General features: G+C 44.8%; 1 protein-coding gene across 19 annotated transcripts in view; it reads left to right on the top strand.

The window, feature by feature from the left end:
* ZFHX3 (zinc finger homeobox 3) overlaps nt 1-25,318 on the top strand; it is a 384,144-nt gene that overhangs the window by 205,280 nt on the left and 153,546 nt on the right. For 2 of the 19 annotated variants that reach the window (XM_081923268.1, XM_081923267.1), the window contains exon 1: nt 13,989-14,643. The exons of 15 other annotated variants lie outside the window; for them this stretch is intronic. The gene's annotated coding sequence lies outside the window, so the exon portion shown is untranslated. Of the gene's footprint in view, nt 1-13,988; nt 14,644-15,054; nt 15,177-25,318 lie in introns of those variants that run through there. 2 more of the 19 variants (XM_081923273.1, XM_081923269.1) reach the window with 2 other exon arrangements.

Genomic DNA, 25,318 nt, shown 5'->3' with positions numbered 1-25,318 from the left:
ACATAAGTAAATAAATCATCAAATTTTCTAAAGCAGTAACTCTCATAATACCGTGAGCCACCATTTCACATTTATCCACCCCTCCCACAATTAAATTCATGAAAAATCTTCAGAAGAGGTGTTAGGGTAGAACAGACTGAAACATGAACTCTGTCATTTTCACAGTTAGGGAGGATTGCCACTCTGTCTCTTTGTCGATAACAAGTCATTAAAATGAAGATGGGACCATAGTGCTAGGTCTTTTTACTAATCATGATGGCTATATGCTATCTATATCAAAGTATGCCTCTGAACATCAGTTGCTGGGGAGAGAGAATGCTATTGCGCTTATGTCTTGCTTGTGAACTTCCCATAGGCAACAATATAGCCATGAGGACAAATCCCTATGGGAAATCCACAAGTAGGACATGAACACAATAGCATTCCCACCCCCGCCCCCACTTGTGGTCCCCAGCATACTGGCTCTGATACTGGAGGTAAAAGAGCCATCATGACTTACAGCCACTGATACCTTAATTCTCCATGCATTTGTCTAACCCTGCTTTTAAACCATCTGTGTTGGTGAAAATCACCACATCTTGTCATTACAAATTACATAATTTTTTTTTCACAATTGATATACAGCTTAATTATGATAAGTCTCCAAGCTTACACAAATAAATCAATGCAGTGAAAATAAAAATCAATTAAAGCGATAAAATCAGAATTCAGTTAAAATACCCAATGGAACAAAAAGTCTTCATTAGGTGTCACATACTCAAGAGGAAAGGGACCCATCCACCCTCTGTTGGAATTTCCATAAAATTGGGCCCACAATACTCAGTGTGTGAAGATGCCCTTTCTTTTGTGCATCTTGAATCTTCAGCTTCATTGGGTGGCCCTGAGTTCTAATCTTGTAAGAAATCCATTCCTAATTTTACACATCCATTATGCCCCCTATTACTTACCTTTCTTCTAAAGTAAAAAGCCTTAGATATTGTAACCTCAAATAAGAATTGCTCCAAGCCACTGATCATTTTCTTGCTGTTTGCAGCTCTGCAACATCATTGAGGCATAGTGTCCAGAACTGTACACAGTATTTCAAGAGTTGCTGCACCGTAGATATTGACAGTTTTATTTTGATTCCTTTCTTAATGATTCCCAACATGGAATTTGTCTGTTTCACAGCTGCTGCATACAATGTCATTCAGCTATTCGTCACGACATTACGATTTGTTGTCACTGTCGGTTAAGACCTGAATAGTATATATGAAAGTAGGATTTTTCTTACCCCAATTTCTATCATTTTACACTTGCTTACATTGAAACACACTTGCCATTTAATGCCCATTCACCCAGCTTGGGGATATGTTTTAATCACCTTGTATGACTTGGTGTTATCAGCAGAGGGTGCTATGGTAGTGGACAGAGACATCAGGTGATGAGATGGGGCCATACTTGCACTTTGTCTCCCCTTCTGGCCTGTCTTCCATCCCCAATAACTTAGGTAGCGTTACTACTAATGATTGCCAGGTTGGTGAGTGGGAAAATACCTATTGTCTCTGATTTGATTTTGGAAGAGCATAACAACTAGGCAGGGATTGGTGAGAACAAGTTGGATGAAAAGGGGTGTGTATGTTTCCCCATTTGGACAAGGTTTCCATTTTCTGAAGGAAGCAATCTTATCTCTAGGAGCTTTCTTGATTTGGCTCATTAACCAAACTGGCATCCTCTTGGCCTTAGTGTTACTTTTCCTGAATGTATTATACATTCTAGCTGAGCTTCTATTATTGAGAATAACCTCCAGATATTTTGGAGATACTTAATCCATTTGACTTTCTCTTTCAAATTCCTTTCTAACAGTCACCTCATTTTTCAGATGCACCTCTTTTGAAGTCAAATGTGATGGTGTTGGATTTTCTCAGCAGTTTTCCACTTAAACATACAGTGGTACCTCGGGTTACAAACACCTTGGGTTATAAACACTTTGGATTACAGACTTCGCTAACTTGGAAGCAGTACCTCTGGTTAAGAACTTTACCTCAGGATGAGACCAGAAATTGTGCGCCGGTGGCACAGCGGCAGCAGGAGGCCCCGTTAGCTAAAGTTGTACCTCAGGTTAAGAACGGTTTCAGGTTAAGAACGGACCTCCGGAACGAATTAAGTTTGTAACCAGAGGTACCACTGTTTGTTGAATTTGAGAGTATTATAATCAGTGTTCCAAACCAATTCAATACCACTTGCATCTCACATCAAATCCTGGGTGCCACTTAGGATTAAGACCAGAGTCACTGTCTGGCTGGCTGGTTCCATGACCAACTGTTCTAGGACACAGTATTTTGGGGTATCTAGAAATTTTCCTTCTTTGTAGTTACTCGAACAGTCATGCATCTAATCTATGTGAAGATAATAGAAGCCACCCATTACTACAGCACTTCCTCTTTTGGCTTTCTCATTGGTGTCATGCTCCACCTCAAGTTAATCCTAGGCATTTTTATTGGGGGCACAGTAGTACATCCTCAGTACTAAACTACTTTTGAAGCCTGGTATTACCATCCACAGTGATTTTGTGGAGGAGTCCATCCCTTTTGGGATTTCTAGTGTGCTGAATTCATATGACCTCTTTGACATAAAGAGCAACACTACCTTCAGCACACCCTTTCTGTCCTTCCTATAGAATTTGTATTTGAAGATAACCGTGTCCCACTGGTTTTCTCCCTTCCACCAGACTTCCATTATGCTCACTATATTTCTGCTCTCCTCCAAGACCAAGCACTCCAGCTCACTCACCATGGCTCAGAAACTTATTGTATTAGCCTATAAACACCTATAGGGTGCCTCTCCACATTTGAGCCATCATAAACAATTTCACCCTCATTATCCTTTTAGGGCAGATTTGTCTTAAACTGTATACACCCTAGTTCCTGCTGGTTTTCCTCTAGGGATCTGCCACCTTTTGCTTTCAGCTGGCTCAGCTAGGTTTCATATAGAGCCCACCCATATAAGCCTAGGTTGTACTGTAGTTTAATGATGGAGATAAATGGGTGTACAACAGTTGAATTATCTCTCACCATATAACCTTGTTTGTCCCTCTTGAAACCTCCTACCCTTTCTAGTGTTGTCTGCCTCTTCCTTCCATACCAACCAATGTATTGCCTTCAGGATTAACATTGATTGCACTATATGTTTCCTTGTGGGTATCCAGCAGTGATAGGAAGTTGTAGTCCTAGCTATATTGCTTTGGGGTAGATGTATGGAGCACAAAGACAAGATGTACCTCTTCATGTTGGCAGTGTGTGTGCAAGATGGGTTTCACAAGCCCCACTGATATTGGATGTAATGACTAATGACCACCAACATTCCACCATCTTTCTACCAATATTTTCAGGTGGCATTCAGTCAGCACATAGCAGGGCCCAATAATCATGGAGATTATGTTAGTGCAGTTCTAAGGAATGCTGCATGAGTGATGAAATGCTATTCAGGTTTATCTGGGACCTACTCAGGTCCTATTCTTTCAAAGAGTATCAGGATGGACAGTGAACATCTGTAGACAGTTTTATTAGGCACTCTAATGAGCTGCTATAACCAAGAATCTGACTTCTTAGGCTGCCAGCAGTATCCAGAGGCACCAGCATCTCCCTGCCTTTCTGAGAGTTAAAATAAATAGTTTTAGGTTCTTGTGTCTTTTACATTTCCTTTAAGCTGCATGTTTTGGCTGTGAGCCCAAGTGCCCAGGGAAAGCTTCCAGTGCTAGCTCTAAACCTTGCCACATGGTTCCCAGGATAAATGACCCTTTGAAAAACTAAGGTACCTGCATGGGTGGTTCCTTCCATATTCTGGACCTGCTAGGATTTCCCTCACTTCCTCTGGGGTCTAGAAGTCCCCCTGCACTGCCTGCAGGGAACAGTCACATCAGCAGTGAAAATGCTCTTGTTCTGGAGAAGGGCCCCATTTCACCTCAGGTATAAAGTATTACCATCTGAATACTGTAGAAATCCAACAAGCCCACAACAGATGTATCATGCTGAAAGAAGATGTGCATCACTGTGTGCAAGAGATGAGGTATAGGATTTTCTTTATTGCGCAAGGAATGGCTTGTGTGATAAAGGAAGCCTTTGAGACCTGAAGTGATTTATCCTTTTGCACATGCAGATAGTCAATACTGAGGGGCAGCCACACTAATAACTTAGTGCAGGAAAGCCTTATGGACAATGATCTTGGTCAGCAGGAATTTGTATGTGCAGACGTGGGGAGCAAGAAGAGCAATCTGCAAGGAGGAGGTGATATACATATGTTTTAAATTGTGCATTCATAATAATATTGGGGCTGTTACATGCAACCTGGCTTTCAATACTGTTTGCACCTTCAAATGGTTCAGGGTGATCATACTGCTTTGTTTGGAATAGGTGCATGTCCTATGGCTTCCTACTGAAATCCAGTTACAGATAGGTAGCCGTGTTGGTCTGCCATAGTCAAAACAAAAAAAATTCCTTCCAGTAGCACCTTAAAGACCAACTAAGTTAGTTCTTGGTATGAGCTTTCGTGTGCATGCACACTTCTTCAGATACACTGCATGCACACGAAAGCTCATACCAAGAACTAACTTAGTTGGTCTTTAAGGTGCTACTGGAAGGAATTTTTACTGAAATCCAGTACCTTTTCATACCACAAATGTTCCAGGGGTTTTATGACCTGCTTTTGTTGTGCTTTATTATTATTATTATTATTATTATTATTATTATTATTAATCAAATTTGTATATCACCCTGCATTTAAAGATCACAAGGTGGTTCACAATATAAAAATACAAAATGAGAACACAAAATACATAATAAAAACAAGAACAAAAAACCCAATAACTCCCCTCCTATAAATATATTTGAAAGGACATAGTGTGAACTATAATGCAAGAGTTCCCCTCCAGATGGCTATAACACAGTAACATTGGGGAAGCATTCTACAAATAAAGTAGAATTATGTGCAGATGCCTAGTATATATCCATCACTAATACACTATTATTGTTTGGATGACATGTTGCAGAATACACCAGCAAGAAAACGCCAGTTTGTAGGGGTCCCAATTCACATGCAAAATTAAAAGCCCAAGTAAACAAAAAATCAGATATGAAGACTCCTCTCTTTTAAATGTGGCCCGTTAATTCTGATTTGCATTTTAATTCTTTGCTAGGCAAGATGAAGGGAGGGAGTAAGTGTGTTGCTGGGTAGGTCCATACTTGTAACTAAACACTCATAGCAGTTTTCCCCAAAGAGGAGGCTGAGGGAAAAGAGGAGATACTTTCAAGCCAGGGAACTCAAGAGCTTGGAGGGCTGCTAAAAGCACTTTTCCTGAAACCCAGAGCATTTTGAGATAAAGGTGCTTGTTCAATACAACTTGAGAACAGGACGATTCCAGGTCCCCAGAGCCACAATTGTTAATGCACCTTATGCTAGAGGCCCCAGCAAGCACCCACTTCTTCATTTTGCCATTTTACTGTCACCTCAGTATTTTCAAAACCCACTGGTTTATAGTGTAATTCTACTTAGAAGTAAGCCCTGTTGAATTCAACAGCATTTACAGTATTCAAGTGAGTAAAGGACTGCAGCTTAAGTCACCAGTGCTATTGGGTACATCATGGAGAGGTGGCTTGCTGTACCGGGTAGTCCAGTATTGTGAACTAGTAGAGGACTGGGTTAATGGGAGAGTGTGTGCTAGTAAACCAAATGTGTTTCCTGTGCTTCCTTGGATTTCAGTGGAAAGCACAGAACCTTTGCATATGAAGAATCTTGCAGCATCTTAGACACTGCCAGGCTCAAACTCCACACCACAGGATACATAACAAAAGCACTGGATGAAAAAAAATCTCTGCCCTAGATGTTCATTTTATACTGTTTTTAAATTGCAATTATAGTTAGCTGTTTTTGTTTGTAAATTACCTTGACACTTGCCAAAGGCCATTCATAAATTAATAAATAATTGCATTTTTTATTTTGGGGAAAGTTGATGTAACTGACCTGTCCCTCCAACCCACTTCACACAGCCTGCAGCAGAAAGTGCTTTCATTTTCCTTGCTAGATTGGCTCTAGCTGCTGGGTGGAAGCGCAGGAGATTCTCTGAGGCACAGGCCCCAAGGGTGGGAAAGAGTTGGTTATTTTATCCCTCTGTTGCCGGAAGCCACCAACTTGTGACTCCCAGCTGCAGCACATTTCGTTTCTGAAGCGTGATGCAATTGGATGGCCTGGTCAGCAGTGCTTCCTTAACAAGCCTTTCAGCAAAGCCTTCACATAAAGCTCAGCCAATCCTGTGATTCTGGCAGACGCTTACTCATGCAGACTCAGCTGGGAGACCTCACTGTTCAGAAAGATTCAGTCAGAGTTTCAAGTAGATTGTTCCTCTCTCTCCACTGAGAGACTTGAGGGCTACACCAGGGTTCCCTTTACCATTCCATCCCCCTTTTTCCAGTGTGACTGGGAGCCAAAAGCATTTGCTTTTCCTGCCCCCTCTGGGCACTTTTTCTTATCACCATTCAAACAAGAGGAATAGACATCCCATGTAGCAGATCCTGATGCCTGTGTGTTGCTATCCCATTATAAACACTCCAAGCAGACAGATTCTATTTTGCAGAATGAAAACAAGTGTGGCTGAAGCTTAGTAGCTTGCTTCTGTGAGTGCTGCTCTCTTGATGCTTAGTGTGAAAACCTGATGGCCCTCTTACCCTGCAAGTCCAGTTAGACAAGATGTCATTGTTGTCTCACCACTACCCTGATGCTGGCTGCCGAGTCACCCAGCCTTTCCTGTCAACCACGGGCAGAAGACCCAAGCCTAGAGGACCAGCAACACATGCAGCTGCTCAGAGTAGGTGCTTGTCATAGGCTCAGGCAGTGAAAAGTATGAAGATCTCACTCTTCATGTAACTTGCCTGTAATGTATAGGAGGAATATAACAACTGAGGGACAGTCAGGTTGCAGAATTGCAGGACCCCACTGCATAAACCTGCATAAAATTCACCTAATAATGAAAAGTGTGCATTTCTGATTCTTGGGAGGCCCTTTGATGTCAGAGCCTTCCTCTCCAGTGCTGATGGCTGCTCTGAAGCTCTAGCCTACTTGATGTCATAAGAGTTTTTAAAGGGGAGGATTTCTGGGAAGTGGCTGAGATCCAGAGGATTCTAAACCCTCCCACTCCCCTACCATACCCTCAAATTGGGAGATTTAAACATGCTTCAGAGTATGTCTAAACTCCCACCAACCCACTATTTCCCCTACCATTGGACACAATTAAAAACAACCAGGAAACAGATGGAAACATCATTTGTTCCTCCGGTCTCACTTATGCTGATAGCTCAAGCTCAGATAAGGGCGTTAAGCTACCTTGATAACTCCCACATTAGGATTGCAGTCTACTTTGAACATAAGAGTCTGTTGAAGAGAATAGGACCTACAAATGCCCACACTGGCTTTTGAATGAGAAATTCAGTATATATCCTAAATAAAATTTTAAAATAATAAATATGCATATGTCTAGTGATGCAAAGGAGGTTAGTGCAATGTCCATAGAAAATTGTAGGCTATTACTAACTTCTGCTTCTATGGTAAGGATATATATATATATATATATATATATATATATATATATATATGCATGTATTTTTTTTAAAAAAATATTTATTTATGGAACACCCATTATATGTGCTTTTCATTTCATGTGTAGCTTACATAGACAATAAAATACCAAAATAGAATTTACAATAAAATAACACTTTTAATATTTAATAAAGAAAATTTACAAAGCAGGAAGCTAAACAAAAAAAACCTAAAACCAACAAAACACAGTAGCCAAAACAATTTAAACATGGCATCAAACACAGCAAAAGAGAGCTTGGTGGAAAAATTAGAGCACCTGATAGATTGTCATTAAAAGTCCTGTGACAACAGGAAGGGCTTCTTCACCTACAACTAAAAAATCATGGAGTGTTGGTGCCAGGCAAACCTCTCTGGGGAAGGCATCCCATAAGCTGGGATCTGCAGAAGGTCCTCACCCACAGATCACAGTGATTAGGTATATACAGGGTATAATATTTCAGGTATCCTGGTCCCATGCTGTAAAGGACTTTATATACCAAAACCAACACCTTGAACTTAGCCTAGTAATAGTTTACAGAGGTACATTCCACTCCAACCCCCTATCTGCCTTAGAGCTGTCATGGGTACCTCTAATTTACCCTCAGTGGACTGAAGCTTAGTTGACTCTTTCACATTGTGGCACCTTCAATTGCCATTATTCATATTTTAATTAAGAAATGCACTCAGGATTCTGATGTCTGAAATCTATGTCAAGACAAATTAATACAGATCTACAAGTTGGCGGCAAAGGAAAGATGGGATGGTGCTCCTGGTTCTGCCTTCTGTAGGGAGACACACTAGCACAGGAGTTTTTTAAGCCAGAAACTGGGAAGAGCAGTATTTGCCTCTTGAACAAATGGGCAGAAAGAAACAACAACAAAATAGTTTATTTCTTACTCTCTTTGAAGAAACTAGAACAGTAATGCCAGGCTATCCCAGAAAGCACTTGTACACACACTCTCCAACCCCTATTGGGAAAAGCAGGCTTTTGAACTATCTTAACAGACAGCTCTGAAGGCACTCGCAATGGATTGGTGGATACTGATAGGATACAGTGAACACACAGCACAGCTCCAGCTAGCAGTAAGCACTTCCCGGAAGAATATCATTCAAGTGTGCTGGCTTAAGCAGCACGATGAGCAAATGTTTTCCTGCAGCATTGGCTCTCTTTTAGGAGAGGAGGAACGGTTAAAGACTTCAGACTTTTTGCTTTTTTGAGAGGACCTCTTACCTTCTTCCTTCACCATTTTCTCAGCCTGGCAGCAAGAGCATACTATGCCAGGTAACAGGGGTATCTCTGGACTCATACCTTTTAGCTCTATAAGGGCTAGTGTGTGTATGGTGTTTTGCAGGATTGAGACTTTATAGAGATATGGGGGGAAATATTCAGACTAGTAATCATTAGTCCACCATTCCAAAATCTCTGGCTGTTCCACTAGAAAACTGCAGAACAGCTTTAGTTGGGAGAGAAGGAAATAGGTAGTACTACTTCTTTAACAGCCAAGACAAAAGGAAAGCCAGGTTCAGCACTGTCCAGACCATAGCACCGGACTACAGACCAGTTAGGCTTACCTTTCAGCTAAGGCACCTGGTGAAAAAAGTAGCAACACACACACACACACACACACGCACGCACGCACACACACGCAAAATCATTCAAAGACAGATGGGAAGCTGTCCAGTACTGACACAGACTTTCAGAAAACTGCTGTGGGTAGGGGGGCATCTCAAAGCTTGGCACCTGCATAATTCTTGGCATTGGCACTCAAAAAGCTGAGAAGATGCCACTGCCATCCAGGTCTCAGTTGATCGGAGGAATTGTTGGAGAATCTGGGTCTCTGTAAGCCACTTTTGTAAACATTATTACTCATCCCCCTGAAAAATAAGGGGTTCTGTTTGCAGACAAGAAGACTTGCACATACACTTCCTCAGACTACAATAAATAAATATTCACCAAGTTTAATGTTTGTCCAATGGGTTGTGTATCTAGCAAAACTATATTAAAGCAATTCTTGGCCTCATTTGATTTGAGCTTTAGAAATAAGGCTCCAGAGAGAGATTAACATATATGATCATGAGCAAGGTACCAGCAGTATTGCATCTATCAAAAGCTAGGATGCATGGTTTTGTGCAGCTAGGTATCTGCATGTCAGGTAATGAAAAGAGTGGCTATTAAGAGCTTCCCCATAGCAATACATATGTGTAATTTTTTTAATGGTTCAGGTTTTCATGCAGAAAAGCAATAAACCAGGTATTTCCCAGTTACATAGAAGGACAGGCAGGCAGGCAAATATACCCAGGGATCTAACTCCTTTAAAGATTTATAGGATGTCTTGTGTGTGAGGCTGTGGTTTTGAAGGTACTGTAGATTTAAGCAGAGAAGGACTCTTTTAAAATATCATTTGATAGGTTTACCAAATCAAGTTCTATGAATGGTACTGGGGAAGGGAGACTGCACCTTCAGCCTATAATTCAATCCTAGGTTTTAATTTAAATTCATATTTACTTAATTTTCCTTAAACAAACAGTGCAAACTCTTAGTAACTGTCCTTATTGGGATAAATTTTAAGTTGACATCAATATAATAATCAGACAGTACCAACTAAAGCTGTGTGTAAGCAAAGACTTTGAATAAGAAAGAATTTAGCAAATATTTATACTGATTAAAGTTTTTTCTCCAACAATTAAAAATGTCACATTAAATATAAAATAGTTCCATTGTATTGTCGGCTGTCATACAAGGTCTGTTAGTAACAAATGTTAGTATAACAAGGATAATAGACTAGAAACAATACCCGATTGCTGCCTCTGTACAGTATGATATAGAAAGGTGAGGTGTAACTTAATTCACTGATAGCCACCCATTCTTATTGACTATGATACTATGTGCAGGGGGGGGGGGATAGGGTGTTCATGAAGAAAAAAGTCTCTTTGAAGAGGCTAGAGAAAACTTCTCTCGAGAAGAAATGTAAACAGATCTTCTGCTGTCTTTCTGTACAAAAAGGCAGATCCCGAGTCACAACCCTTTAAGCAATAACACACTTGCTGATATAAATCAGCCTTCTGGTTTGAGGAGCTTTGCAACAGTCCATCTCTCCAGCTCCCCTCTTAAGATCCCAGTGGCATTTCTGCATCTCAGCCCCAGAGGCTGCTTTGACTTGCCATGTAGAGGGAAGCAGCCCTCAAGAGTTTCTGATCTGTGAAGCCCTCACATTAATACATCAGCTCTACTTATTTAACAGCAGCCATTTCCTTTTCCTCCCCTGTGCTGTGGAGTTGATTTTGTTCAAACAAGAAAATTTCCAAATCAAAATACAATCAAAGCATTTATAGACTGTGCAGCTAAATTAGGAAAAGAAATGCTGAGAAGGCTGCATACTCCTGGTATTAGGTGTTGATTGCACATATCCATTGCGAAGGAGCAGACAGAATGCGAATTCTGATAAATACGGTACCTTCAAATAGTTTACTAGTACCATGCCTAACATTTGTTTAGCAGCAACTGTTAGGAACTTTATACAGAAGTAATATATTGCTAGCTTAGTGGCCATACATCTAAGTTGACCCACATTTTCACAGCATTAGATGTGTTTACTTTTGCAAGCTGCATTCTTGCTCCTTTGCTACATTTTCAAGCAGCAACAACAAAATTACTGTACATACCCTGAGGTGTCTTCCAGCAAGGAAGGTTACATCTTAGAAAAGAAGCTCAAGTCCATTGACCCCAAGGCAGTATAACTTTACCATGGCTCAAGGCAACAGGCAAGTTGAGCCAATAGAACTTTCAATCCTGTAACTTCTGGCTTAAGTGTACCCCTCCCCAGTTTAATTCAGGTGCGGGGGGGGGGAGCAGTCCTACATCCGAAAATAGCACAACATTGCAGCATTTCCAATAGCTTTTATTCCACAAGTTACTTCAATTTTTACCGTTTGATCTCTTTGTATAACTCAGTTTAGAGTGAAGAGTCAGTCTCATCCATGTTTGGGACTGTTATGGATCTCCTACTTCAGTTTACAGAGGGGGACTACGGTATATTCAGCCAAATCAGTGCTTGGCAGACCAAATGCCTTACAGCAAGAATCCCCACCTCACCTTTTCTATTTCCAGCACTTTTGTCTTAAGAGACAAAAAAAGCTAAATAAACTTGCTGGTTTTCACAAGGTGCTCCTACCTATGTAGCCATTTCACAAAAGAAAAGTTTGTCATTTCTTGTATTTTTCTTTAGGTAAATATTTAATTGGGGGGGTCTTACAATGTGCCTTTTTCCAGTGTTAACACCACATTTTCTCTGAATGTATGTGTTCAGTTGTTCACAGCAGTTATAGTGAGCTGTCTGCTCACCCAGGAACATTTCTCTATTAATAAGAATATTTTTTAATTAATACCCATCTGGCAAAAACTTCAAAAAATACAGCAGTTCACAAGGTGTATCAAGCACCTCTATTTGATCTCAGATACTATTGAGCCCATATCATTTTGGGCAATTTTGTTCTCTTCTGCGTTAGGAAGAAGAAAGCTTCCAATTTCTTCCATCCTGCCTAGAAGTCAGAGCTGTTCTTCCACCTCTACTTCTGGCACCTGCCAAAGCTTAAGCCCATAGTTAGCCAGGTTTTGATTATCTCCCCTACACCTTTTCCAGAGGCAGCTAAAAATGCCCCAGAGCACACCAATCTTTTGCTACTGCATATTAACCCTTCTTCTGCCTTAGTGGTAAAAGCAGCCTTCTATTTAGGGTAACTTAGATCTGGAAATCAGAGCAGAACAAGACTGCAAGGGGGGGGGGCGAACAGCTGAGAAAGCCAATTAAAGAATGATGCTTGGATCATCGTATTAATTGTACAGACAGATGTGCTTTGGCATGTTTACACTGATAGAATCCACATGTGAAAGGAGAAGGAAGGACTGCAGTACACAAGCCAGCTAGCTGGGCTGAGGCACATACAGACAAACTGGGGGTGGAAGAGGTCCCATAATCTCTGGATAAGACACTATTTGCAGCAAAATTAAACACCCTACACCTCCCCAGATGTTCTCTCGCTTCCTTAGTAGAAACCCAAGCACTTTGGTTTGGCCCCTATCCCTGTCGCTTTTCTGCAGAGCTCAAATGCCAAGAGTAGTAGGAGGCATTCCTGCTACACAGATTGATCATCAATTTGGATTTCATTCCCCAGGGATGAGGGGCACAAACTATAGTTGACAAACTGAAAAAATGCACTCAGGAGCGTCCAGCACTCTCATTTCTAGAAAAATTAATTATTTTTTTAAAAAAACATTTTGCCATCAAACTAAAACAAAGAGAAAACAAACGTGTGGGTACCAAGTACCCGAAAGCGGTCACATAAATATCTGCAAGGCAGACACGGCACCTCCGCACGCCTCCTACGGATACATTCACCATTATGCATACTTGTTATTACATACACACGAATAGTGGTTGCAGAATGTCTCGAATTAAATACGTACAGTTTTAATCTGTTAGCTAGCATCTAAAATACCGAGAAAGCTCCGCTCGTTCGGTGCATTCGCTGCGACACGTTCTAAAAAGCCACCCAACCCCAAAGGAAAAAGCCGCTGAAGGATGCGTGCCTGTCCCAATTCGGCAGTCCCCGTTTACCGGTTGTCTTTGAGCAAACAAACATGTCCAGAGCCGGCCTCGCCACCCCAGCAGAAATGCAGGAAGCTGGAAGGGGAGGCAGAACGGCGCCCTTCCGAAAAGGGAATCAAAGCGCGGCGGAGGGCAGAAGATCTCCGCTCCAGCGGCTCCCGTACTTCCACGCCAGCCGCCTTTGCCGGACTTCTTCGGCCATTCCGGGGGGAAAGAACTTGGGTGGTGAGGCGGGGAGGAAGCTTCCTCCAAAGGCTCCAAACCCAGCGGCTGGCCGAAGCGACTCAGCGGGGCACGAGGAAACGGCGCAGCCCGTTACGGGGGCCGCGAAGAAGCGACCTTTGGTGGGGAACGCAGGAATGCAGCTGCTTCCTCCTGCGGCGACGGCACACCCGAAGCCCGAGACGAGCAAAGCCGGCCAACTCGGGGGCAGAGGATCGGGGCCGCGGCCAAGTTGGGCTCCTCCCGCCGAGCAGCAACTTTCTCGGCAACTTCCCGCCGCCGCCGCTGCAGCCCCGTCCCACCGCGGGGGAGGGGACCAGGAGGCGGCCCTGCGGCCGAGGAGCCCGATGGAATGCGGGGGGGGGGTAGCGGCCCGGACTGGTCCCCGTTCCCTCTCTCCGCCTTCCCCCCTCCCGGTTTGGGAGAGCTTCCTCCTTTTCTCCTCCCTCTGGCCCTCCTGGCTGCCCCGCCGGCCCCCCTCCTATCTCCCTCCTCACTTGCCCGCTCCCTCCCGCGCCTCCTCCCCCTCTCTCCTCCTCGCCGCCGCCGCCACCCCCCCTCCCCTGCTTCGCTCGCGCGCTCCCTCCCCCGCCGCCGCCTGGGCTGAATCTTATTGATCCAGAAGGTGGCTAATTAGCCCTTCCCGTCGTGCCTGGGTAATGAGGCACATGCGCACTGCACTAATCAGCCATTTTTTGCAGGAAACTAATTAGCAGAATAAAGATCCAAAGAGTTTTTTTTCTCCCCAATCAGCAGATCTGAGCGCGGGCGCTTCCTGCTCCGGCCGCCCCGCCAGCCCGGCTCTCGTCCGCTCGCCTGTCCGGGCCCCCCGCTCGCTCGCTCGCCCGCCCCGCTTCTTCCTTCCTCTGCTCGCTCGCTCGCTCCGGGGGGCGCCCGCCCGCTCCCGAGAACGATGCTGCTGCTGCTGCTGGGCAGCGGCGGCGGCGGCAGCAGCAGCAGCAGCGCCGGCGACGCAAGTGGAAGCGGCTCCCGCCTGGCTCTGGCCCCCGTCGCTCCTGCTCCGGTCGCCGCCTCGTCCCGTCACCGCCACCCCGGGCTCCTCCTCGGAGCGCGCCGATCCTGCAGCCTTCATGGGATCTGTAGCCCCGCCGCCGCCGCCTTCTCCCGGGATTAACCGCCTCGCCGGAGCAGCAGCAGGAGGGGGAGACGAAGAAGAAGAGGAGGAAGGAGGGAGGACGCCGCCGCCAGCCGCGTAAGTGGCAACTTTTCCGCCGCCCCGCCTGGGCTGCTTTGCATGGGGCTGGCTCGGCCAGCCCCCCGCCTGGATCGGGGCCCCCCCGGCAAACTTTGTGTCCCTCGCCCTCGCAGGTGTTTCCGACCGATCGCAAGCAGGCAGGAGAGAGAGGCGGCCCACGAGGAGAAGAAGGAGCTGCCCGGGCTGGGCTGGCCGCCGGTCAGCGGCGAGGCGTGGAGGAGAGTCCGGCGGGCGGGCGGGCTGCCTCTCCGCTTTGCCTCGCCTTGGCAGGCAGGAGTGCCTCGGCGCTCGGCTCGGCAGAGGGTAGATTGATCGGCCCATCTGCATAATCGATAGGGCAGCGAAGAGGGTGGCCGGGAAATGGCTGCGATGCCCGCCCGCCGCCGCGGCTCCCCTCCGCCGGCCTCCTCGTCGCGCTTCCCGGGGAGGCAGCCCCTACCCCCTGCTCCGGAGGCGGTGCCCAGGCACGCTGCCTGCCGACATGTCACCGGAGCCCCCGAGCGCCCTCGGCCCAGCGCTCTCCTGCCTAGGTAGGGGGCACCCGGAGAGTTGCAAGCAGGAGTCCCCCCCCCCCCGCGCCCCAGTCCACTCCACCCTGGGGCCGGCCCCCTGTGCCTTGCTGGCTTAGTGCTGAGGAGTCGTCGTTATGCGCTTATCTAAATATTTGCAACTGCGCCTTTTTCCTTTTTTCCTTTTTTGCTGTTTCCTCATAACAAACCGAGTCGTCTCCGCGGGGAGGGTGGTGGTGGTGGTGAAGACCAAATGTCCGGGGGTTTGCGGTGGATGGTGCCAAGTGCGTCTTTCGCCCAGACCTTTGTTTTGGGTTCTGAGAAGTGCCGGCCCAAACTACCCATGGAAGCCGTTCCCCAGCTCGCCGTGGTCGTCGGGTCCTGCCTTTGGGGACGCCTTCCTCAGGGGCCAGGAATCCTGCCGTTGAGCTGAACAGGCTGGCAGCTTAGGAGGGGCAGAGGCTACCTAGAGGAATATTTCTATATTTTGGTTTAATTTTTATCTTGCTGCAGGAAGAGGGGGAAGCCCCCCTTCCCGAGCCTTGAAATTTAAGCAAATAAGGTTTGGTTTCCATATCTTGTTACAAAGCAACTTTGAATACGTAGGACATAACGCAAGACCAGCTATTCCAGTTACAGCAAACTTAGAAAGAAAGGAATGTTTCTGTCCTCATTTATTAGAAAGAGATGGGACAGGGGGAACAGGTTTTTTTTTTAAGCTGTTACGAATTGAAATGTTTATGTAGATCGTAGTGAGCCGTTTTCTGATGTGTATGTGAGCACCCCCCCTTCCAGTTAAAAAACTGAGGGAAGATTGCTGCAAGCAACACACTTTATGTATTTTTGTTCCATGTCTAGGAGGAGTGTTGGCAGGCATTATGTGGTTTTCAGTTACACAATATGTTATCATAGTTTTTAATCACTAAATTATTGCAGTGGTTATAGATTTACAGTCTTAAGGTATTGCATAGAAAAGCAATGAAAGCTTGGTATTAATCTGAGAAGTGTACTTTCTATTCATCTATATTCAAAATACTCCTGTACATTTTTAGTGGTTTTACCTATTCTTATATATAGTAAGTTTTTATATGTGAAAATCAGTGTATGTGAGAAAGATAGGTGTGTGCTTTGTGCACATGTATTTCCTCAGCGTTAGGTAGCTAACAGTTCCCATACTAGCCATGGGTATCGCAGGAGTGAGGTTTGGACCCTTTGTCAGGAGGATTATCGTTCAGGAGGCAAATGAATTACCCATACTTTATTTTTCTTTTTTTCTTTTCATAAACTACCTGCATTGAAATCAGCTCTGATTGGAAACAGCTGTGCCCTGTTTTTTGTTTGATGTTAGTGACAAAGTGTGGCCTTGCATTGCTGTCCGCTGCAGCCTCTTTTATTATTATGTAACTGAATACTTGCCAGTATTAAGAATTCAGTATTAACAACCTGGTTTCACTGTCTGGTCCTGTATGAAGTGAAATGCTGGGCTTGGTTTTGGTGATAAACAGCAATATGAATGCAACATCGGCAGAAGGGAAAACTCAGTCGAGGAGAGCTTGCGGCCTCCTCTGCTTTGGCATACTTGTGGGCCCCCCCCCATTCCGACGATGACAGTTGCAATCCCTTATTTTTATTCTGTTGGTGCTGTGTTACTGGTATGTTTCATGGCTTTTTGTGAGAGGTCTCTTATGGAAAATATTTAGAAGTTTGTTTTGTTTTGGTCTCTTCTAAACAGGTCCTCCAGTTTGCTGATGTCATTTCCTTTCCTATTTGAACTGTTGTGCCTCCTCCAGTTTTCAGCTGGAGCCTGCGGAGGCATGTGGAAGTGCAATTGCAGAGCATGTTCTGGGTTCAAAGGCTGAGGGTCGTGTGGTGCATTTTCATCACTCTGTGGTCTCAGGGTCTGGCTAAACATTCCAGCATCAACTTTGTGGCTTGTCCTTGGGCCGCCATGTCAGGCAATGATTCATTTCAGTTTCCCTTTCTTTCTTTACATTTTTCCCTCCTCCACATCTTTAATTCTCTCTTCTGTTCTCCTTCTCCACCCTTTTTTTTTTAAAGGTCCAATGACAACTTCAATTCACTTGCAAATCGGAGGCCAGCATTAGTGGGGCGCCTGCTGTGAAAAGAAGGAAAGTGTTTCAGGGTTTCTCCCCCTCCTCCCTCCACTTCTGTTTCTTGTCTCTATTTGAACATAAAATGCATTTTTTCTCCTTTGCTTTTGGTCAGTTGACTTTCTTTAGAGAGTAAAATCAACTCTGACACTCGGACTATTCTCTGCCTGGAAGTAGGCGTTTGTCGGTAACGAAGAACTGCGGGAAGGAAAAGCAGCTTCTCTTCTGCGTCTGAGAGGGCTGCTTTGTTTTAATTTTAAAAATGTTCTCTGTATATTTGGCTCTGAGGAAGAAGAGCTGCTAGGAAGTTTGCTTTTCTGCATCTGAGCAGAGGGGAAAATGAAGTGGCCTTGACACTTGACTTGATGGGAAAACCCCAGGTCACTTTCCATAGTGCTGGCCTTTTGTTCCCGGGAACTGAGCTAAGGTGCTTTTCAGTCATACCAAAGAAATCTCCGCACACAGCCTTCCCATGGTTATTGTTGGTGCACATTAAGCAGGGAGCCACTTGGTCCCGGATAAAAAGTGTAGACCTTTGTCCAGCCTTTTAAACTCTTCCTCTTTCTCACTTTCTATCCCCCCTCCCCCCCTCCTTATGATCTTGTGGCATTTCGAGTTGAGGGAAGTTAATGGAATAGATTCCCTTAAAGAAGACTGGCCAGTAGTTGAGCAGCTGTAGAGGAACCGCTGCCTCCAAAGCAGGTGCCTGGATAGGGGCCTGCATTGTTGTTGCTCGATTACCGCACTCGCTTTTTATGAGGAATGTGTTGCGTTACAAAGGCATGAGCAGGGTTGTGTCTTAACTTGATTTTAAAGCGCTGGGTAGCGTATGTTTCAACACTGTAATCCCCGATGAGTGCATGTATCCCCCTGTTCTGTCGGCTTGAGATTGGCACTGGAAATTCAAGGAGGCAGCTGTATTATTCTTGGAGTATTTCTGGTGTGGTAACTCAGCATTGATTAGCACAAATTTGGGCTTTTTCAGAAAGACAATTTGGGAGGGAAAACTCAAAATCTCTCATTGATTCTACTAATACAACAACACAGCTTTACCAGTGTAATCGTTGTGGCAATTGAGATGACTGAACAAAGCAAAGACTTATTTTCTCTCTTGTTCTTCATTCCACATTTTTTGGGGGGAGGGGGGGGATGTTCATGGCACCCTCTCTTTACCCATATTTGTATTTGGAATTCTCCCAGGAGTGAACTAAGCAATTTAAGGTGCCTGCCAGTACAATCTGAGTGTAATCTGAAAAAAGAGTATTGCTAATTAAGATAAATTTTCCAGAATGGTCTTGATTTAATTTTGTCTTATTTTCTGAATTCTGTTCTCTTTCTCCCTGATGTTGCAATCCTATAGGCTGTGTTTCTACCCTGTACTTTTGTACTGTGAAGGGAGGGAAAGGGAGCCAGGTGAGAAATTCTTTGTTCAACCAGTCTTTTCAAAACCAGATTTGTTTTCCTTGATTTTTTCGCCCTGAGATTGTACATTTCTGAAGTAACCAATCCACAATACAGTTGTTCTTAGATGAACATATCAGGATGGAAGAATGGGGATCGAAACATCTGCATACAGGCCCTGTGCAGTGAATACTCGTGGTTTTGATTAAGTGGTTTGTCTGAGAAATCCTGATGCTGTGTAGTGCTGGGGTGGGCTTGGTACCACAGTCTGTACCTAGAAAGAGCTGCTGGGGTGACACATCTGTAAAAGCTACGAAACTAAGCAAATGTCTTGTAATGTGATAGTACACCATTGTTTATGTATCGTTATCACTCACTTTTTTGTTTTTTAATGATAAATAGCTATAATCTCAATTGTGCTGGGAAAATATACCTAAGAATAAAAATTTGGAGGCTAATGAACACTGTCACCTAGTTGAGGGGCTGTTCTGCATGTGAGTCAGTATGCACACAGTGGGTGTGTGGAAAAACCCAGCTGGCATAGTTTGAAAAGAGAATGGCCAACCTTCTAGAGAGCTCTTAGGAAAGAGAGGAGAAAAGGGATTGTCTGGTCCACTTGTGCTCAATTTCAGAGGAGCGCTTTGTTGTTTTGGGTTAGAGTTCTGGCACTGAAAAGAGGCCTCGGCCATGGGCACATTTTCTTGTGAATTCCCCCAGGACAACTGTCAGTCAGTGAAGTGGTTATCTCCACAGCAACCACAACTTAAAGCACAATGGTGATAAAAGCTAGGGAAATATTGTATATGTTTTCGTGGGGTGCTGTAATATGCAGCTGGTGCATAGTTTCCCTTTAAACTTTATTCCACCTTGGGTTTTCAGGCTGGGAAGATCTGCTTTCAAGGGGCAAAAGGATAGCCATGGCAACTGCTAGATTACCCGCTTGCCTACTATAGGAGCTTGCAGGATGCCTGGAACAATCTATATCCTGGAGATTTCGTGGCTATTTCCACTTCTGGCTCTGAAGTGAAAGAAGTGGGTTTGGTGACTTGTATTTGGCCATGTTCTTGAGTTGGGAATTGTTGGTGGTTAGCTTCTGAATTCATCCTTTTAATGAGTTGGGGATCTTGGTCAGCTGTTTGGATAGTATTGTCAAACTGCAGAAAGCACCTAGTTAACTAAACATTAAAGCTGCACAGTTAAATTTCACATCACCCTTAATTGCACAGTTTCGTTCCCAAGTGGCTGAAGAACGTATAGCTCTAATCCTTGGATTTTGTGGTGTGTGTTTTTCAGAAGGCATTTCACTTTGCTAAGGGTTTGGATGCATATTCTAATTTGGGATAGGGTTGGAAAAGAGTTGTCAGAAAAATCCTGTAGATTGCTGAATTTCTGGACATTCCTTAATAGTGCTAGTTGTGCCCTGGAAAATCTGTTCTTAGATATAGTCCTGGGTGTTGCTCACTCATTGCCTGAGCTCTTTTTGTGGTCTGCTTAGTTTTCCCCTGAGCTTTCTTACTCCATCAGAAGTACATGAGAGACCTCTGAGAAGAGAATGTAGTGTATGATGTATGTATCAGTCAGCTGGTGGTTAAGAGTTCGTCTCTATTGCTCAAGGTATAAAATTGATTCTTCTTTTAACCCTAAGTCAACTGTTGCAAAAATATACCAGTGTTCATCCTGCTCCTTAAGCCAGGTGCATTACTGGTGTTCTCTTACTGAGTTCTGTAGAAATGGACAGAGACCTGCATTGGATGAATAAGTGTCTCTCCAGGCACAGTAGTTCTTGTGTGTGGGAGTGTGTCAAGAGGCTGGTTGGACTTGCAGAGAAAGACAAGAAGCAGACTGCATATGACAATGGCTTGCAGAAGGGAAAGTGCCAGGAGAATCCTTAGAGGTCTTCTAGTTTAGCGCTGATGAGCCGTAAGAGCATTTGGGAGTGTCTTCTGAATGGAAGGGGTGAGCCCTTATCCTCTTAAAAAAGAAGGTGGGCAGTAGGCATTCTGCCGATGCAAAATGGGGTGACTGATGCTCTAAAGCTTCCACAGCCCCAGGTAAATTTGAGGACTAAATAGGCTGGGGAGACTTGAAGCCCCTTGTCCTGTTTGGTAGAGCCCGGTTGGCTTTGTGAGCGAAAGCACATGCTTGCTGAAGAAGCCCTTGATTGTTGTGTACCCACCATCCTTGTATCAGAGCCCCTCACTGTGCCAGACAGAACTGTAGATGTCAGGCTTTGCACAGCAAGAAGAGCAGGCGCTGAGGGAGAGATGAGCAGAGGAGCAGCAGGGCTGGGAGCTTCAAATTAACCTTCTGCTTTGTTGATGTCTAATGTGATTCTCCCCCCCCCCCCTCCATTGCATGCTAGCAAATTGAGAGCCTGATTCAATTTACATAAAGCTCTTAGGGGAGGCAGTTTGGGCCTCAGGAAGACCACACTTGGGCAGCAGTGCTCTCAGGCACATCTCAGCTATATGTTCCACACAATGGTACAGGTCTAGAAAAGAGGAAATTCAGGTGCCAACCTCCAGCTTGTGGTGACTTGGGTGACAGACCAGTCATCAAGCGTGTGTGTGTGTGTGTGTGTGTTCATAGCTATAGACTGCTGCAAATTTGGCTTTGTCAGATTCCTTTTGACTTTACTCTATCCTGCTAAACTGACACCTTTATTGTAAATTCTTTTGACTTCTTACCATTCATATTTTCAAGTACTCATCAACCTTGAAAATTCAAGTTTTTGGCCTTGTCCCTAGCGTGGTTGTTTGGATCAGTTTTAGATGAACGCTTGTTGTCTGTCTTCACTCTGGTGCATCAAATTTCTCTTGAGAAGGTGGTATATTGTAGCTACTGCAGGAACCTGCAGTGGAAATTGATTATGTACTAATAGCATTTGTCTATAACACTACAGGGCTGTTTGTGACGGATGCTTTCACACAACCTGACATTTCAGTTGTCAGTTACTGTGCTGTCTTCTGTGTGTGAGACAGCAGCCCCTGCTACACAGTAAAAGCCCTTTAAAACCTCATTGCCAGCATTCAGCTTGTCTATTTTATTTCTAGCTATTTGCATTCCTGTGAAATTTGACAAATGTGTCTGGGTGGTAGAGAGAGGCTTCGCAAGTAGCAGTGCTCATTTCTGCTCTAAGATCAGATTTAATCCTGGACTTGATAAGCCAGTTATTGAAACCTAGTCCTGCTATTCTCCAGTCTGGCATAAGCAGCTTTTAAGGCTGGTGGAAACAGCTACCAGACAAAGTAGGACCAGGACTGGCTTCACAGTCCAGCCTGTGCATTGGTTGATCGGGAGCAGCAGTGGAGGAGGAGGAGTTGGGTCATTCTCATCTCTGAGTTCAGCAAGGGATGGTATTCCATGTTAGCTGGTCCCTACCAGAGCTGTAAGGGACACGGGTGGCGCTGTGGGTTAAACCACAGAGCCTACGACTTGCCGATCAGAAGGTCGGCATTTCAAATCCCCACGACGGGGTGAGCTCCGGTTGCTCGGTCTCTGCTCCTGTCAACCTAGCAGTTCAAAAGCACGTCAAAGTGCAAGTAGATAAATAGGTACCGCTCCGGCAGGAAGGTAAATGGCATTTCCATGCGCTGCTCTGTTCGCCGGAGCTGGCCACATGACCCAGAAGCTGTAAAGCGAGATGAGCGCTGCAACCCCAGAGTCGGCCACGACTGGACCTAATGTTCAGGGGTCCCTTTACCTTTATACCAGAGCTGTTCTCATCTCAGGTCTTTCTGCCCTGCCTATGGGCTTAGTAGCTGTTGATGGTGGTAGTAGTCTTGGCGTTGAATTTGGTGAGAAATGCTTACTATCTTTCTTCTCAATAGCAAGGCTGGTCAACAAAATACAGTCATGCAAATAGCATGCATCTTCCTCAATAAATTGATTCTCCCACCTGGCTTCAAGGGCACATTAAATGTGGTTGTTTTCACTTGCTACCTAAAAGAAAGGGGAGGCAGGTGGTCCTTGCTGGGGTGGGGATTCCAAAGGATAGCACCAGAACAGAAAAGGCCCTTGCTCTGGTTACAGACCATGGTCTTTAACTATGACCTCAACACATAGAAGGATCCATATGGGAGTTGGTGGTATTTTAGGTATCCTGGCCTTTGAGGTCATCAACAGTCTAAAGTCTATGCAGTTCTGTAAGTAGGGATCTAACATATTTTGAGAAGTCCCCATTAACACTCTGACAGCTGTGGTCTGGACCTGCTGTGTGTGGCCATCGTGTAGCTACGGGGGCGGGGGCTAGCTGGGGTTTTTTGCCCTGGGAAAGCCTTCAGAAGGGTAACATTAAGGCTCCCAACCCCCCAACCCCTCTGTGTGTGTGTGTGTGTGTGTGTGCGTGCGCGCACGCCAAACTGGGTGAAATATAGCCTAGTTTCACCCCTGGTGTTTGGAAACTACTTCTGAAAGCCAGTCTACATGCAGAAAACCCATTGCAATTGGAAATTACCAGTGCATGGACGACTGGCAAAATCTATTCTGTCTCTTCCCCCACCCCTGGGCCACCAACTGCGGAAGCCAGTCCCTGGTTAAGGATGACAGAGAGGTTGTTGGTCACTGGCTATTCTCTCCAGCACATCATGAAGGGTTGAGTGACTGGAGGGAGAGCCTGTATATTGCAGAGACCTCAGAGCAGAAGGCGTTTCCTGTGTGTGTATTCTCTCTGTGTGTATTGCATTATACAGGCCTGACTTGGAGCCCCTCTCCGCCCCCACTCCTCCCAGTGGGGAGGAAGAGGTACCTGCTCTTATGGGGATGGGTGTTGTTCCCAAGGGTATAGCACTTTATCCCCCCCCCCCAAAAAAAATAACTGGTAGCCATTCACTTCCATGTAAGAAAATAAAGAAAAAAAATCTTTTGAATATTTTAAAACGTTTTAACTTTTTTTGTTGATAATTTTGATGTTTTGTTTTATATTTTTGTAAACCACTTAGAGGTTTTCTTACAATCAAGTATTATATAATTTTTTGTTAAATAGACAAAGGAATGTACTGGGAACTACCATTGGTGTGGGCTCAAAACTGTCCAGAACCTTTGGTTCCACTTGATTAGTTTAGTGTGGGGCTTCCCTTGGGATTGGTCTGAAATAATAATAATTAATAATAATAATAATAATAAATTTATATACCACCCTATACCTGGAGGTCTCGGGGTGGTTCATAGAATAAAATCAAAATATAAAACTACAAAATACATAATCTAAATAAAAGCAACTCAATACCCCCCCTTTTTAAGAGGGCATAAGATGATAATCAAATCAACCAAAGGCCTGGTTAAAAAGGAACGTTTTTGCCTGGTGCCTAAAGGTGTATAATGAAGACGCCAGGCAAACTTCCCTGGGAAGAGCATTCCACAGATGGGAAGCCACTGCAGAGAAGCCCGTTCTTGTGTTGCCACCCTCTGGACCTCTCAGAGAGGATGTACACGAAGGGCCTAAGAAGGTGATCTCAGGGTCCAGGTAGGTTCATATGGAAAGAGGTGGTCCTTGAGGTATTGTGGTCCTGAGCTGTTTAAGGCTTTATAGGTCAAAACCAGGACTTTAAATTGGGCCTGGAAACTAATTGGTAGCCAGTCCAGTCAAACCAGGATCGGTGTAATATGCACAAACTGTCTTGCTCTGGTGAGCAACTTGATCGCTCAATTCTGCATTAGCTGAAGTTTCTGAACAGTCTTCAGAGGCAGCCCCTACATATAACGCATTGCAGAAATCTATCCTTGAGGTTACCAGAGTACAGTGGTACCCTGGGTTACATACGCTTCAGGTGACATACGGTTCAGGTTACAGACTCTGCTAACCCAGAAATAGTACCTCGGGTTAAGAACTTTGCTTCAGGATGAGAACAGAAATCGTGTGGCAGCAGCGGGAGGCCCCATTAGCTAAAATGGTGCTTCAGGTTAAGAACAGTTTCAGATTAAGAACGGACCTCCGGAACGAATTAAGTACTTAACCTGAGGTACCACTGTATAGACAACAGTAGTTTGGCTATCCCTGTCCAGATAGGGACGTAGCTGGGCCACCAACTGAAGCTGATAGAAGGCACTCCGGGCCACTGAGGCCACCTGAGCCTTGAGTGACAGCAAAGGATCCAGGAGTACTCCCAAGCTATGAACCTGCTCTTTCAGAAGAAGTGTAACCCCATCAAGAGCAGGCGATCTTCCACACATCCAGTCTAGGGAACCACCCACTAACAGTGCCTCAGTCTTATCTGGATTGAGTTTCAGTTTGTTGGCTCTCATCCAGTCCATTACTGAGGAAAGACACCGGTCCAGCATTTCCACTGCCTCACCTGCAGATGTAAAGGAGAAATAGAGCTGAATGTCACCAAGCATACTGCTGACAATGTACTCCAACCCCCCGGATAACCCTACTTAGCGGTTTCATGTAGATGTTAAACAATGTGGGGTTCCGTCGAGCTCAGACCTATCCCCTATTGAAGGTTCCATGGGGCTAAAAAGCATTCCCAAGCAACACCCTCTGGGAACAACCATCCAAGCAGGACTGGAACCACCGCAAAGCAGTGCCACCCACCCTTCGTTCACACAGATGCTCCAGAAGGATACCGTGGTTGATGGTATCGAAAGCCGCTGAGAGTTTGAGAAGAATTAACCTTGTCTCTCGACAGAGGTAATCATACAGGGTGAGCA

Source organism: Podarcis melisellensis, assembly GCF_964234715.1.
Source record: "Podarcis melisellensis genome assembly, chromosome: 8".
Lineage (NCBI taxonomy): Eukaryota > Metazoa > Chordata > Lepidosauria > Squamata > Lacertidae > Podarcis > Podarcis melisellensis.
Note: the sequence above shows the minus strand (reverse complement) of the source record. Positions and strands in the feature narration are given on the sequence as shown.